Here is a 13,649-nt window from a genome sequence, read left to right as displayed (position 1 = left end):
ACTACGTGCTAACCATGGTGGAAGCTACCACAGAATGGTTGGAAACCTACCCTGTGCTTCATGCTACTGCCCAGAACACCATCTTGGGCCTAGAAAAGTCAGTCCTGTGGAGACATGGCACCCCTGAGAGAATTGAGTTGGACAACAGGACTTATTTCAAGAATAGCCATCTAAACACCTGGGCCATAGAACATGGTATTGAGTGGATCTATCATATCCCCTATCATGCACCAGCTACTGGGAAAGTTGAACTGTGCAACAGACTACTTAAGACTATCCTGAAGGCACTTGGCATAGGAACCTTCAGAAATTGGGAATTGAACTTAGCAAAAGCCACCTGGATGGTCAACAACCGAGGATCTATCCATCCTGCTCCTGCCCACTCTGAACCCCTGCACACAGGGGATGGAGACAAAGCTCCTGTGATACACATGAAAGGTATTTTAGGAAAAACTGTTTGGACTAATCCCATGGCAGGCAGGGGCAAACATATCCGTGGGATTGTTTTGGCTCAAGGACTTGGCTGCACTTGGTGGGTAATGCAGAAGGATGGGGAAACCCATTGTGTAACACAAGGAGACCTAATTTTAAGAGAGAACTATGTATAAAGTTTCATTCTGTATTTTTTATATAGATAGATAGATACATACATATATTAATATCTGTAAGAGGATATTTGTTTGGGTATGATGTAGATGGTAATAGACTAAGGGGTGGATTATTTCCTAGGTTACAATATAAGGATGTATTCTGTTCCCATCTTCAAGAGCTGTTGGAAACCAGGAGGAGCATTGTTTTTCCTTATCTCCTGTGAATGGGCCCATCAATGCCTTGCCCATGACTCAGAGATAATTCCCTCTAGTCCATTTCTTTAATGGACCCACTGCATGACTCATCGAATGAAATCAGTCCATTGTGAGATGCTCCACCTAGGGGGGAGGAGCTAAGCATCCCCACCTGGATATAATCAGGGTTTGGGCCAGAAAAAGATGCCCTTGCCCACTGGTTTCCAGAGGACAAAGAGCTACCAGATGGTGTCTACAGGATCACCACTTCAACAAGACCATTTCGCCTGGACTACTACCACCACCCAAACTAGCAGGGTGTCAGGTTGTATTCTGACTCTGTCAGTGGTTTTTTCTTTAGCATTATTGCATATATTTTGTTTTCTTCCTTTTCCTAATAAATTGTATTTCTGACTTGGAGTCTCTCACTGGTTTTGCTTTCAAACCAGAACATCTGTCCTCTCCCTTATTTTGTCATCTCAACAACTGCTAAGGAAACCTTTCTAATCTTGTCAATTGGCAATGCAACTGCTCCTTAATTCAGGTTCTAAAGTCAGGCTCTGCCCATGCCATTGATTTGATTTTTTTTTTTTATGAGGTTGTTGGTGCTTAACAAGCTCAGTGCTGCTTTAAATGTCTCTCTTCCTATAGAAGAGAGAAATTAACTTCTGGGAACATTGCAGGATTTGAATGCAGAGTCACACTCATCTTTTGTTGCTTTGTTGTCTGCTTGGCACGGAACACGCTGCTTTGAAGAGGGATGTGACTAACAGACAGTCCACTTTACAAACACATATGCTTCCCTCTTCTTCTGAGACCTCAGCACAGAGCCCTCTTTGGCATGGTACTTCAAGGTAAGAAGGAGCGGGCAGAGGGCACTGCGAACAGACAGCAGTTTGCAGGTTGTATAAGAAAGAGGACTGCCCCTTGAATGTGGTGCCAATACAAACTTCCACCAGTTTCAGGGGTACACTTCAGCCAAGCTTGTTGTCCTGGCACATTTTTTCTCTGTGAAACGCTTTGCGGTATGATCTGGACGACAAGAGATGCAGAGTACGGGGCTACGTAGTGCTGAGAAGGTAAATGTCTGGCCCCAGTGTCTTTTGGCAGAAGCAGTGCACTAGAGCCGTTGGCTGCTGCCACAATGATCTGTGTGAGAAACAGATGCCTAATCCCCTCCGGGAGAGTAAAAGCAGGATTGGTTACAAGAGTCGAAGAGCACTGGGCTGGCGGCTGCCGCATACCAGCTGTAAAAGGAGCATGACTCCTACTGGCCTACCAACCAAACTCATGGTGGCAGTGGTAAAGATTAAAGTTCAGTGAGAGCTATTTGTGCTGCTACCTATGGCCCTTCTGTGGAAACAAATGTGCCTACCTTTAGGTTCCGAGATCCAGAGAACACAATGGTAGTTGCAGCGGAAAAGGGAAGGACAGAGCGCACTGGTGAGTTTGATGTGGCTTACACAGGGCAGGCAGAAGGTGCAGCCCAAGTCTCGCTTTTATTTCTAGAGCCTTTTTCTACACAAACAGCTGCTGGATGTTTGCAACAAAGATGTGAGTGTGAAAAAGTGAGGGCAGGTCTATGTGGGAAAGAAGATACAAAGCATTGTGCGCAGTTTAAAAGCTGTTTAGAAAAAAAAGGAGTTACTTTGAGAACATCTTCTGTCTTGACACTTCCACCTGTGTGATCTTTAGCTGCTTTGGACATGGCCACAATGAAAGAATGTGAAAATATTTGCACTGCCAATGTCAGGTTGCACAGGAAAGAGGGTAAGTTGGCAAATGCCTTCTGTCCTGGCACATCTGTCAGTCAGAAGTGCAGCTGAAAACGCTTGGCTGTAGCGATAGTCTCTGTCACTTTGAGAGAATGTGCTGATGCACGTATATATATCATTGAGAAAGTCCGTGAGAATCGCTAGTATGTTTCGTTTGGTTGACAGACTGCAAAGGGAGCGTTATGGCCAGCACTGCCTTTTTGTTGTAGGACTTTTTCTTTGAGAGCAGCCGCTGGACATTTTGAAGCGGTTTGGGATCTTCAAGCATTAGAGTGTAAGATGGTACCTAGATCTTGAGGGAAAGTGCATATCTCCAGGAAGCTGAATGCAGTTCAGTGGGTGCAAGTTACATGTTAAGCAGCTGATGGCCCAGAAAACTTTCTAAAATGAAGAGGCCATGCTGCAATTGCCTTTTATTTTGAAGCTTCTAAACTGTGCAGCCAACAATGAAATGATTCTTTTTCCTTCTGGGCTACGTGCAGGATCCCATTCTGTCAGTACCCGAGAGCCAGGATCCACAGCGGAGCTCTTGTCCCTACACTGCTCCCACACGAACGGGGCTGGGCTAGAAAAGTGCTTGTCTTTTTCCTGGGCACTGTCAGCACTCTTCTAAATAACCACACCACAGCATTGTCAACTCACAAAACCAGGACACGCACCGAGCCCAGCTCACAACCACCCCCAGGACCCAGCCAAGTCAGAAACGTCCCTGCTCTCCAATCAACTGTGTCAGGACAAAAAGATTTCACCAATCTTCCCCTTCCAAGTGGATACTCTTCTTTGCCCCACACTCAAAGGCCGACACCAGATCTTCTGCCCTAACAAACTTTTTCTCTCTCACAGAGTCTGGTAACAAACTTGAAAATGTCGGCCAAGCTCGCAACAGAGCTCGCAAAACTGTTGGTGGAGAAAGCTCTTTGCTGCCTACAATTTCAATTGCACCCATCAAACTATAAACATGCACCCTGCTATCGCCACTTTCCTTCTCAGCTCTAGGTACCACCGTAAGCCTTCAATCTCTCAGAGTCAGGATCCAAATGGGATGGCACCAGGGACTGCTCACACAGTCCCTAAAGCTACAAGGGACAAAAACCTGTCCTGCAGAGGCCTGGCCTGGCCTCTGCATCCCACTGACAGTTCAACAACTCTAACCCAGAGAACTGCCTATTGGGAAAAACCTTTCAATTCACTGAGACCACCCAAAGTGGCCACCCAAACTTTGCCAAAGGGAGGAGGAACTAGAAGCCCATCTCAAAAGAAATGGCATCCCCTCCTCCAAAATCCAAAGCATCCAGGGCCTGATCCTCTACAAAGGTGTCAGACCACTGCTATTGGGCATTACCTGTGCGGGGCACTAGCTAGGCTGCACACCAAGACCCAGCGCAGCTCTTTACCTTGTCCAAAAGAAGTGTGCTGGCAGAATTTCAAGAAGGCTGCCTTGAGAAAGTGGAAAACACATGCCAAATGGATTCTTTCAGGAAGGAGACTGCCTTCCAAAGATGGATACTGACTCCATGATTGTACAAATTGAGTCAGTGCTTCCAAACCAAATATGCCAGGATAGAAAGTTGCTGCCGCCCTTAAGCTGCACGACACAGCTTCTTATCTGCACCTCCAACACTGGGGCTAAGTTCTTTCCTTCCCATGAGAAAGCATTGCTGTTCTCCTTCAGGAACTTACAGAGCAAAAGTTGCATACCACGTCCGGTACTGACTCTGTCCAACAATGGCTCCTACACAGAAAGGACCAGGACAGAAATGTCTTGCTGTACTATACCTTCCCACGATACCTTATCATCTACCCTGCCAACATTGCCACCATATCTTTTACTTCCCAAGCAAGGAAAGGCTCTCCAAGTCACTTGGCTTTGCCTTTCCTCCAGTACCATGCCTAGTTTTCCTAGCCTACCCTACCCTAGCTTTGCTTGCTTGCCTATGTCTGCCTTGCCTAGCCCTTCAAATAACTTCCTGGCTTTGCTTTGCCTTGTCTCTACCACTCTTTGCCTTGCCTTCCATGCAGGTAAGGCAATGCAAAGGAAGTGTAGGCAATTGTAGGCAAGTCAAGGGACAGGTTGGCAAGACTGAAGCCGTGAGGGGAAAGCAAATGGAGTGGTAGGTGAGACAAGTCCCAGAAGTTAGAGGCAAGGCTGGGCATAGGAGGTGATGGTAACCGGAAGGGCTAGGCAAGGCCAAGCCCTGTAGGAAAACTGCAGGCAGGTCAAATGTGAGGCATGGGTATGCAAGGGAATGCAAAGCAATGGAGAATTAGCAGGGCATGGCAAGGAAACTGGTTGGTTGCCCAAAGCAAGGCAAGTGGCAGGTCCATTCAAAGACTGCTGGTACACAAAAGCGGCCCGGACCGACCGCTCTGTCCAGCCTTGATCTTGCATGGGTCATGTTTAATCTGCACCTAAGACACTTGAGTTGCCTGCTTTCCTTTGTATGCAAAAGAACTGTCATTCTGCCCCTGAAGCCCAAGGGTGAAAGATGAACTTTGTGTCCATAATTCAAGACATTTAAGCATAGATGTCAGAAGAAAGCTGTCAGGACAGATAGGTGTGCTTGCACGTGGCCTCCTCCAGGCTTCCTCTCACAAGCTCCTGAAACGCTGGGGCCTTGAGAAAAAAAAGCCAGTGGAAGCCTGGAGAATCCTAGGAGAAGCAGGCAGGGCAATGCATGTGGAAGAGATTCCACAAAAAGAGAGGTGGTGAATTCCAGGTGGGGGACTGATGAGCAAGGTAATGCAAGGCAAGGAAGGGGTTCAAGGACAAGGCCAGACAAGTGGTGGCTTTGCCAGGCAACACAAAAGAGAGGGAGACAAGGCAATAAGAGTCCTAGAAGGAGAAGGAAATGAAAGATTGGAGCTGGACAAATGGGAAGGAAAAGAAGGATAGGTGAGCAAGTCAATACAAGGCACTGGCTTGGTATGAAGGGCAAGGGAAGGACATGCATGGGTCAGGAAGGCAAGGGAAAAGAAAGGAATTGTCAGCAATGACAAGAAATGCAAGATTGGGTAGGAAAGGCAAGGCAATGTGGGGGAGGGATAGGCAACACAATGGGTATCTTAACAGGAAATGTCCATGCACAGCAAGGCCGAAGGAGAAGTGGTAGAGAGGTCAAGGTGGGAAATAGGTGAGTGTGTGCAGCCAAGAAAGAAAGAAAGAAAGTGCGTAGCTCTCGTGTGTGTGTGTGTGTGTGTGTGTGTGTGTGTGTGTGTGTGTGTGTGTGTGTCTGTGTGAAGTTTGCAGGATGTAAAGCAAAGAAAGGTGTCTCTTGATTGTGGAGTGAATGGATGTTTTCGAACATAAGTGGCAAGGTCCAAGCAACCTTTTCATCCTGGTACATCTGTGTCTGTGAGACATAGTCAGAAACGTCTCCTTTTAGATTCAGACTGCAAGCAGGACATAGAATGTGACTGTGTGAATAGCTGAGCAGGAAAGCACATCACATCAGCATGTTTCAACAGAAGCAGTTAGTGCGAGAAGGAGATGGACGTGTGGGACTCCAGCAATATGGCAATGCACTCAGCTGAGAAGCAAAGTGCAATGCCTCGGTGTATGCTCTGAAAATAAAAGGCTGCAAGGAAAAAGCAAGATTTCACAGGCCAGTGAAATCTTTCTGTCCTGGCACACTGAGCTGTTTGAAGGTGAACCGCTGTTTGGTTTCACTAAGGACTCGGAGACATGGAGAGGATGTGCTTGTCCATGTAGCTGAGAAGGAAAGTGAGAATCACCGGTACGTTTGGCAGAGTTTGTAGGCTGCGAGGAGAAGGTGACGGCCAGGCCTGGCTTTTGGCTGTGGCACTTGTTGCAAGGAAGAAGCTGCTGGATGGTTGAGCTTTTGGCGATCTGCAAGAGTGAAAGACTATGCTGGTACCTCATAAAACTAATGCTTGTTGATCATCTGGCTGAATCTATGACATAAACCAGAAGTGAAATTTCCCCCCATTTCCCTCAGTTTTTTCACCTTTTCATCCAACAGCCTGGGCCTTTTTCAAGCTGCTGTCAAACGCCTTGCCTTGGAAGCTAGAAGTATCTCAGTTCACCTGCTAAGAAACACAGAAAAGAGCTCAAGTCAATTTCAGAATTGCTCTGAGCAGAGCTGGTGTTTCGGTACCGTAAATTTCCATTGCGAATATGTGCAAAAATCACCATTTTATTAGGCAAAGATTTGAAATACACTAGCAGCTTCATCTTCTTGTCGCTGCAGTCCTTGGAAGTTTTGCTGTTTACTGAAACAGGAAACAGATCAAACACGAGAAGCTTAAGAATCCAAGCTCACTGCCATTGTACAAATAGCACAAACTTGATGAATTCAAGTTACCATTGTAACATACAGAATGGCTCTAGTCAAGCAAATGGATGTGTCGTCTTTCACGGGGGCAGAAAACCTTTCTACCACGTGAACTCTGGGAGTAGTCCATCATGCCTCAGTGTGCTGTGGCTGGTCAGAGAGCTACACGATGGGTCTCTTTGCCTATGGCACTCTCAGGGCTCAAAGCTGCACATAAACTCCCTCTCCTTACAGACACGCTAGTAAAGCCCACCGAAAATGCCGTTCTCCAGAACCTGAAACTTTCTTACTCAAACCAGCTAGGAGTTCCCAGCATCACGCTGGGCACTTCTGTCCACAGATGGCTTTGCTTTTAATGAACCAGAACAGAGCTGCGTTTTCCTAGTCTTTAGCTCTACTAAGGTATTTGATGTAACATGGCGAGAAAAAATCTCTTTCGACAATGATAAATAACAGAGGGGATAATGTACCTTTTGCTGCTATCTTCTTTTGCTGCTCCATCTTGCTTGCTTTGTTATTGCTTTCTGTCAAAGAAACGCCAGCAAAATCCCTCATCAAGTCCTGCTGTGAAGACAGACTGCCAGAAAGGTAGAGAAACTTTGAACCTTTTCAAGACCCTTGTAGCACATGTCTTGGTCAATTGGTATGCAGATCCCTTCTCCAGCAGGACTTTTTTGCACCGTAAGCACACATTGAACTGAATCCAGTACAAAAGCAGTGAATAGAGGAACTTTTCTTTTCATTGGAATGGTGATAAAAATGCGTATCAAATAAAAGCATTTTAGAGCAGCAGGAAGATTTTCTATGTAGCTAGCAAATCATAACAAGATGCATATTTACCAGTTGGGTTCCTCTCGAAATTTCAAAGAATTCCAGACAGAAAACACAGCTTAGTAAACTGCAAATCTAAATCACAGTATCTAGAAAGGTGACATGAAAAAGAGCAAGTGGAAAAAAACCAAAACGAAAACCAAAGGAATCCAGAAATAAGGCACAACCTCTCCTCCTTTTCCGCTTACTACAGTACCTTAGAAGTACCTGCGAGTGTCCTAACAGTCACATAAGTAGAAAACTGTGCCAAGAACAATTGTGGAAACTGGAAAACCGTGCTATCCAAACAGAAACATAGGGTTTGCTTTCACGACGATTAAATCTGCATGCAATGCGTACGGTAAGGGTATGTTTTGTATATTCAAAAACAATTCAAAAATATTTCCAAATTGAAGGGGCTGCTTTTTATTTCTTTTGAATTACTTGGTTAAATATGGTGCACATTAAAATACTGCAGAGATGTGGTTCATTTTACAATGCCAACTGCAAAGGAGGGAAGCATTTTGTGTGCTTAAGAAAGTCAAGTATTGGAGAGTGTTTTTGTTACTTCTTTAGAAGGTTAGAATATGCGTAAAAGATGCTAGCTGGGGACTTACAATTAATGAATTATTTACTGTCACTAGGTCAAATGACATTAGCTTTCAAAAAGGAAAAGTAGTCTTATTCCACGTGCCAATTTTAAAGTAGATTACTAACCCTTCAGCAGAATATGGATATGAAGAGGGATATGACATGAAAGGGTAAGCAACACTGGTGACAGCAAAAGGCTTACCTGCTTCACACAAATACAGGAGATAAACTACTATTTTTACACAAACATTGCTATCCAGAGCCTTCCTTGAAAAGTTTCAATGCCAATCATGACAGTAAAATTCTGAGTGACAGTAAAATTCACTCTATCATGAATAAAATTTACTCAATCATGACAGCAAAATTTGCTCAATGATGAGTAAAATTCTTCGTGTAAGCGAAGTACCTTAAGCAAAGGGTAGCTCAAGCATAACTGGCATTTGATGTCAACAAAGGCAACTTGGCCTGCATGTGTCACATCTACTGCATTAAAAAGCTTACTCTGTCTCAGATTCCTTTTGAGGGATACCAACGCAAGCCGTTAAACTCAGCAAAAAGCTTTTCCACCGTGTCCTGCAAGGGGAAACTGTGCCAGTAAAGAAAACATCACTGATCATGTTCTCTAAGTCTAATTGCTGCCCGCACTATGCCTGTGTGGTGCGGCTTGCATCTTCGCCTTTGGGAAGCTGCCGCTCTCTCCGTCTCCCGGAGGCGAAGAAGCAGCTTCTTTGCGCACCACATTGTACCGAGCGCACGGAGATCCTGAGAGCGGCTTCTGCCGAAAGATGCCCGGGACCGGCACTTAGCTTCGGAGAGCTGCGTATCTGCGTCTTCTTCTGCTCTTGTTGTTCCACACTCAAAAAGAGCTTTTCCACCGTATCTTGCAAGGGGAAACTCTGCCAGTAAAGAAAACATCCAAAATCATTTTCTAAACTTGCAGGGAGGTCTGCAAAGCGTGTTGCAAGAAGGAAAAGATAGTTGTCCAAAACTCGTTCTTTTCGAATAGAATAACAATGGAAAAGGCAGGAGAGTGGTAAAAAACTCTTTTCTATTTGTTTGAAAGCTGCTCGAACTGTGCTGGTGTTGGGCGGCTTGCATCTTCGCCTTTGGGAAGCTGCCGCTCTCTCCGTCTCCCGGAGGCGAAGAAGCGGCTTCTTTGCGCAGCACATTGTACCGAGCGCAGGGAGCTCCTGAGAGCGGTTTGTGGCCAAAATGCCCAGGACCGACACTTAGCTTCGGAGAGCTGCGTATCTGCGTCTTCTTCGGCTCTTGTCGTTCAACACTCAGCAAAGAGCTTTTCCATCATATCTTGCAAGGGGAAACTGTGCCAGTAAAGAAAACATCCAAAATCATTTTCTAAACTTGCACGGAGGTCTGTAAAGAGTTTTGCAAGAAGGAAAAGATACTTGTCCAAAAGTCGTTCTTTTTAAATATAATTACAATGGAAAAGGCAGGAGAGTGGTAAAGTACTGTTTTCTCTAAGTCTGAAGGCTGCCCGCAATGTGCCTGTGTGGTGCGGCTTGCATCTTCGCTTTTGGGAAGCTGCCGCTCGCCGATTCTCCCGCAGGCGAAGAAGCGGCTTCTTTGCGCACAACATTGTGGCGAACGCAGGGAGCTCCTGAGAGCGGTTTGTGCCGAAAGAAGCCCGGGACCGGCACTTAGCTTCGGAGAGCTGCGTATCTGTGTCTTCTTCAGCTTTTGTCGTTCAACACTCAGCAAAGAGCTTTTCCACCGTATCTTGCACGGGGAAACTGTACCAGTAAAGAAAACATCCAAAATCATTTTCTAAACTTGAACGGAGGTCTGCAAAGAGTGTTGCTGGAAGGAAAAGATAGTTGTCCAAAACTCGTTCTTTTCGAATAGAAAAACAATGGAAAAGGCAGGAGAGTGGTAAAGTACTCTTTTCTCTAAATCTGAATGCTGCCAGCAATGTGCCTGTGTCGTGCGGCTTGCATCTGCGCCTTTGGGAAGCTGCCGCTCTCTCCGTCTGCCGGAGGCGAAGAAGCGGCTTCCTCGCGCACAACATTGTGGCGAACGCAGGGAGCTCCTGAGAGTGGTTTGTGCCGAAAGATGCCCGGGACCGCCACTTAGCTTCGGAGAGCTGCGTATCTGCGTCTTCTTCGGCTTTTGTCGTTCAACACTCAGCAAAGAACTTTTCCACTGTATCTTGCAAGGGGAAACTGTGCCAGTAAAGAAAACATCCAAAATAATTTTCTAAACTTGCTCGGTGGTCTGCAAAGAGATTTGCAAAAAAGAAAAGATAGTTGTCCAAAACTCGTTCTTTTCGAATATAATAACAATGGAAAAGGCAGGAGAGTGGTAAAGTACTCTTTTCTATTTGTTTGAATGCTGCTCAAACTGTGCCTGTGTGGTGCAGCTTGCATCTTCGCCTTTGGGAAGCTGCCGCTCTCTCCGTCTCCCGGAGGGGAAGAAGCGGCTTCTTTGCGCACCACATTGTACCGAGCGCAGGGAGCTCCTGAGAGCGGTTTGTGGCCAAAATGCCCAGGACCGGCACTTAGCATCGGAGAGCTGCATATCTGCGTCTTCTTCGGCTTTTGTCGTTCAACACTCAGCAAAAAGCTTTTCCACCGTATCTTGCAAGGGGAAACTCTGCCAGTAAATAAAACATCCAAAATCATTTTCTAAACTTGCACGGAGGTCTGCAAAGAGTGTTGCAAGAAGGAAAAGGTAGTTGTCCAAAACTCGTTCTTTTCGAATAGAATAACAATGGAAAAGGCAGGAGAGTGGTAAAGTACTCTTTTCTATTTGTTTGAAAGCTGCTCAAGCTGTGCTGGTGTTGGGCGGCTTGCATCTTCGCCTTTGGGAAGCTGCCGCTCTCTCCGTCTGCCGGAGGCGAAGAAGCGTCTTCTTTGCGCAACACATTGTGCCGAGCGCAGGGAGCTCCTGAGAGCGGTTTGTGGCCAAAATGCCCAGGACTGACACTTAGCTTTGGAGAGCTGCATATCTGCGTCTTCTTCGGCTTTTGTCGTTCAACACTCAGCAAAAAGCTTTTCCACCGTATCTTGCAAGAGGAAACTGTGCCAGTAAACAAAACATCCAAAATAATTTTCTAAACTTGCACGGAGGTCTGCAAAGAGTGTTGCAAGAAGGAAAAGATAGTTGTCCAAAACTCGTTCTTTTCGAATATAATAACAATGGAAAAGGCAGGAGAGTGGTAAAGTACTCTTTTCTATTTGTTTGAAAGCTGCTCAAGCTGTGCTGGTGTTGGGCGGCTTGCATCTTCACCTTTGGGAAGCTGCCGCTCTCTCCGTCTGCCGGAGGCGAAGAAGCGTCTTCTTTGCGCAACACATTGTGCCGAGCGCAGGGAGCTCCTGAGAGCGGTTTGTGGCCAAAATGCCCAGGACCGACACTTAGCTTCGGAGAGCTGCGTATCTGCGTCTTCTTCGGCTCTTGTTGTTCAACACTCAGCAAAGAGCTTTTCCACCGTATCTTGCAAGGGGAAACTGTGCCAGTAAAGAAAACATCCAAAATCATTTTCTAAACTTGCACGGAGTTCTGTAAAGAGTTTTGCAAGACGGAAAAGATACTTGTCCAAAACTCGTTCTTTTCCAATATAATTACAATGGAAAAGGCAGGAGAGTGGTAAAGTACTCTTTTCTATTTGTTTGAATGCTGCTCAAACTGTGCCTGTATGGTGCGGCTTGCATCTTCGCCTTTGGGAAGCTGCCGCTCTCTCCGTCTCCCGGAGGCGAAGAAGCGGCTTCTTTGCGTACCACATTGTACCGAGCGTACGGAGCTCCTGAGAGCGGCTTCTGCCGAAAGATGCCCGGGACCGGCACTTAGCTTCGGAGAGCTGCGTATCTGCGTCTTCTTCGGCTCTTGTCGTTCAACACCCAGCAAAAAGCTTTTCCACTGTATCTTGCAAAGAGAATCTGGGCCAGTCAAGAAAACATCCAAAATCATTTTCTAAACTTGAACGGAGGTCTGCAAAGCGTGTTGCAAGAATGAAAAGATACTTGTCCAAAACTCGTTCTTTTCGAATATAATAACCATGGAAAAGGCAGGAGAATGGTAATGTAATGTTTTCTCTAAGACTAATTTCTGCCCGCACTATACCTGTTTGGTGCGGCTTGCATCTTCGCCTTTGGGAAGCTGCCGCTCTGTCCATCTCCCGGAGTCGAAGAAGCCGCTTCTTCGGACACAGAGCATTGTCGGGCGCCGTGAGCTTCTGAGACCGGTTTTTGCCGAAAGACGCCGAAGACGTGCACTTATCTTTGGAGAACTCCGTATCTGCGTCTTCTTCGGCTCTTGTCATTCAACACTCAGCAAAGAGCTTTTCCACCATATCTTGCAAGGGGAAACTGTGCCAGTAAAGAAAACATTCAAAATCATTTTCTAAACTTGCACGGAGGTCTGTAAAGAGTTCTGCAAGAAGGAAAAGATACTTGTCCAAAACTCGTTCTTTTTGAATGTAATACAATGGAAAAGCCAGGAGAGTGGTAAAGTACTCTTTTCTCTAAGTCTAATTGCTGCCCGCACTATGCCTGTGTGCTGCGGCTTGCATCTTCGCATTTGGGAAGCTGCCGCTGTCTCCATCTGCCGGAGGCGAAGAAGCGTCTTCTTTGCGCAACACATTGTACCGAGCGCAGGGAGCTCCTGAGAGCGGCTTCTGCCGAAAGATGCCCGGGACCGGCACTTAGCTTCGGAGAGCTGCGTATCTGCATCTTCTTCGGCTCTTGTCGTTCAACACCCAGCAAAAGTCTTTTCCACCGTATCTTGCAAAGATAATCTGGGCAAGTAAAGAAAACATCCAAAATCATTTTCTAAACTTGAACGGAGGTCTGCAACGAGTGTTGCAGGAAGGAAAAGATAGTTGTCCAAAACTCGTTCTTTTCGAATAGAATAACAATGGAAAATCCAGAAGAGTGGTAAAGTACCCTTTTCTATTTGTTTGAAAGCTGCTCATACTGTGGTTTTGTGGTGCGGCTTGCATCTTCGCCTTTGGGAAGCTGCCGCTCTCTCCGTCTCCCCGAGGCGAAGAAGTGGCTTCTTTGCGCACCACATTGTACCGAGCGTACGGAGCTCCTGAGAGCGGCTTCTGCCGAAAGATGCCCGGGACCGGCACTTAGCTTCAGAGAGCTCTGTATCTGCGTCTTCTTCGGCTCTTTTCGTTCAATACTCAGCAAAAATCTTTTCCACCGTATCTTGCGAAGATAATCTGGGCCAGTCAAGAAAACATCCAAAATCATTTTCTAAATTTGCTCGGTGGTCTGCAAAGAGATTTGCAAAAAAGAAAAGATAGTTGTCCAAAACTCGTTCTTTTCGAATAGAATAACAATGGAAAAGGCAGGAGAGTGGTAAAGTACTCTTTTCTATTTGTTTGAATGCTGCTCAAACTCTGCCTGTGTGGTGCGGCTCGCATCTTTGCCTTTGGG

Source organism: Molothrus aeneus, chromosome 8 (genome assembly GCF_037042795.1).
Source record: "Molothrus aeneus isolate 106 chromosome 8, BPBGC_Maene_1.0, whole genome shotgun sequence".
NCBI lineage: Eukaryota > Metazoa > Chordata > Aves > Passeriformes > Icteridae > Molothrus > Molothrus aeneus.
The sequence above is the reverse complement of the archived record's forward strand: the minus strand, read 5'-3'. Positions refer to the sequence as shown.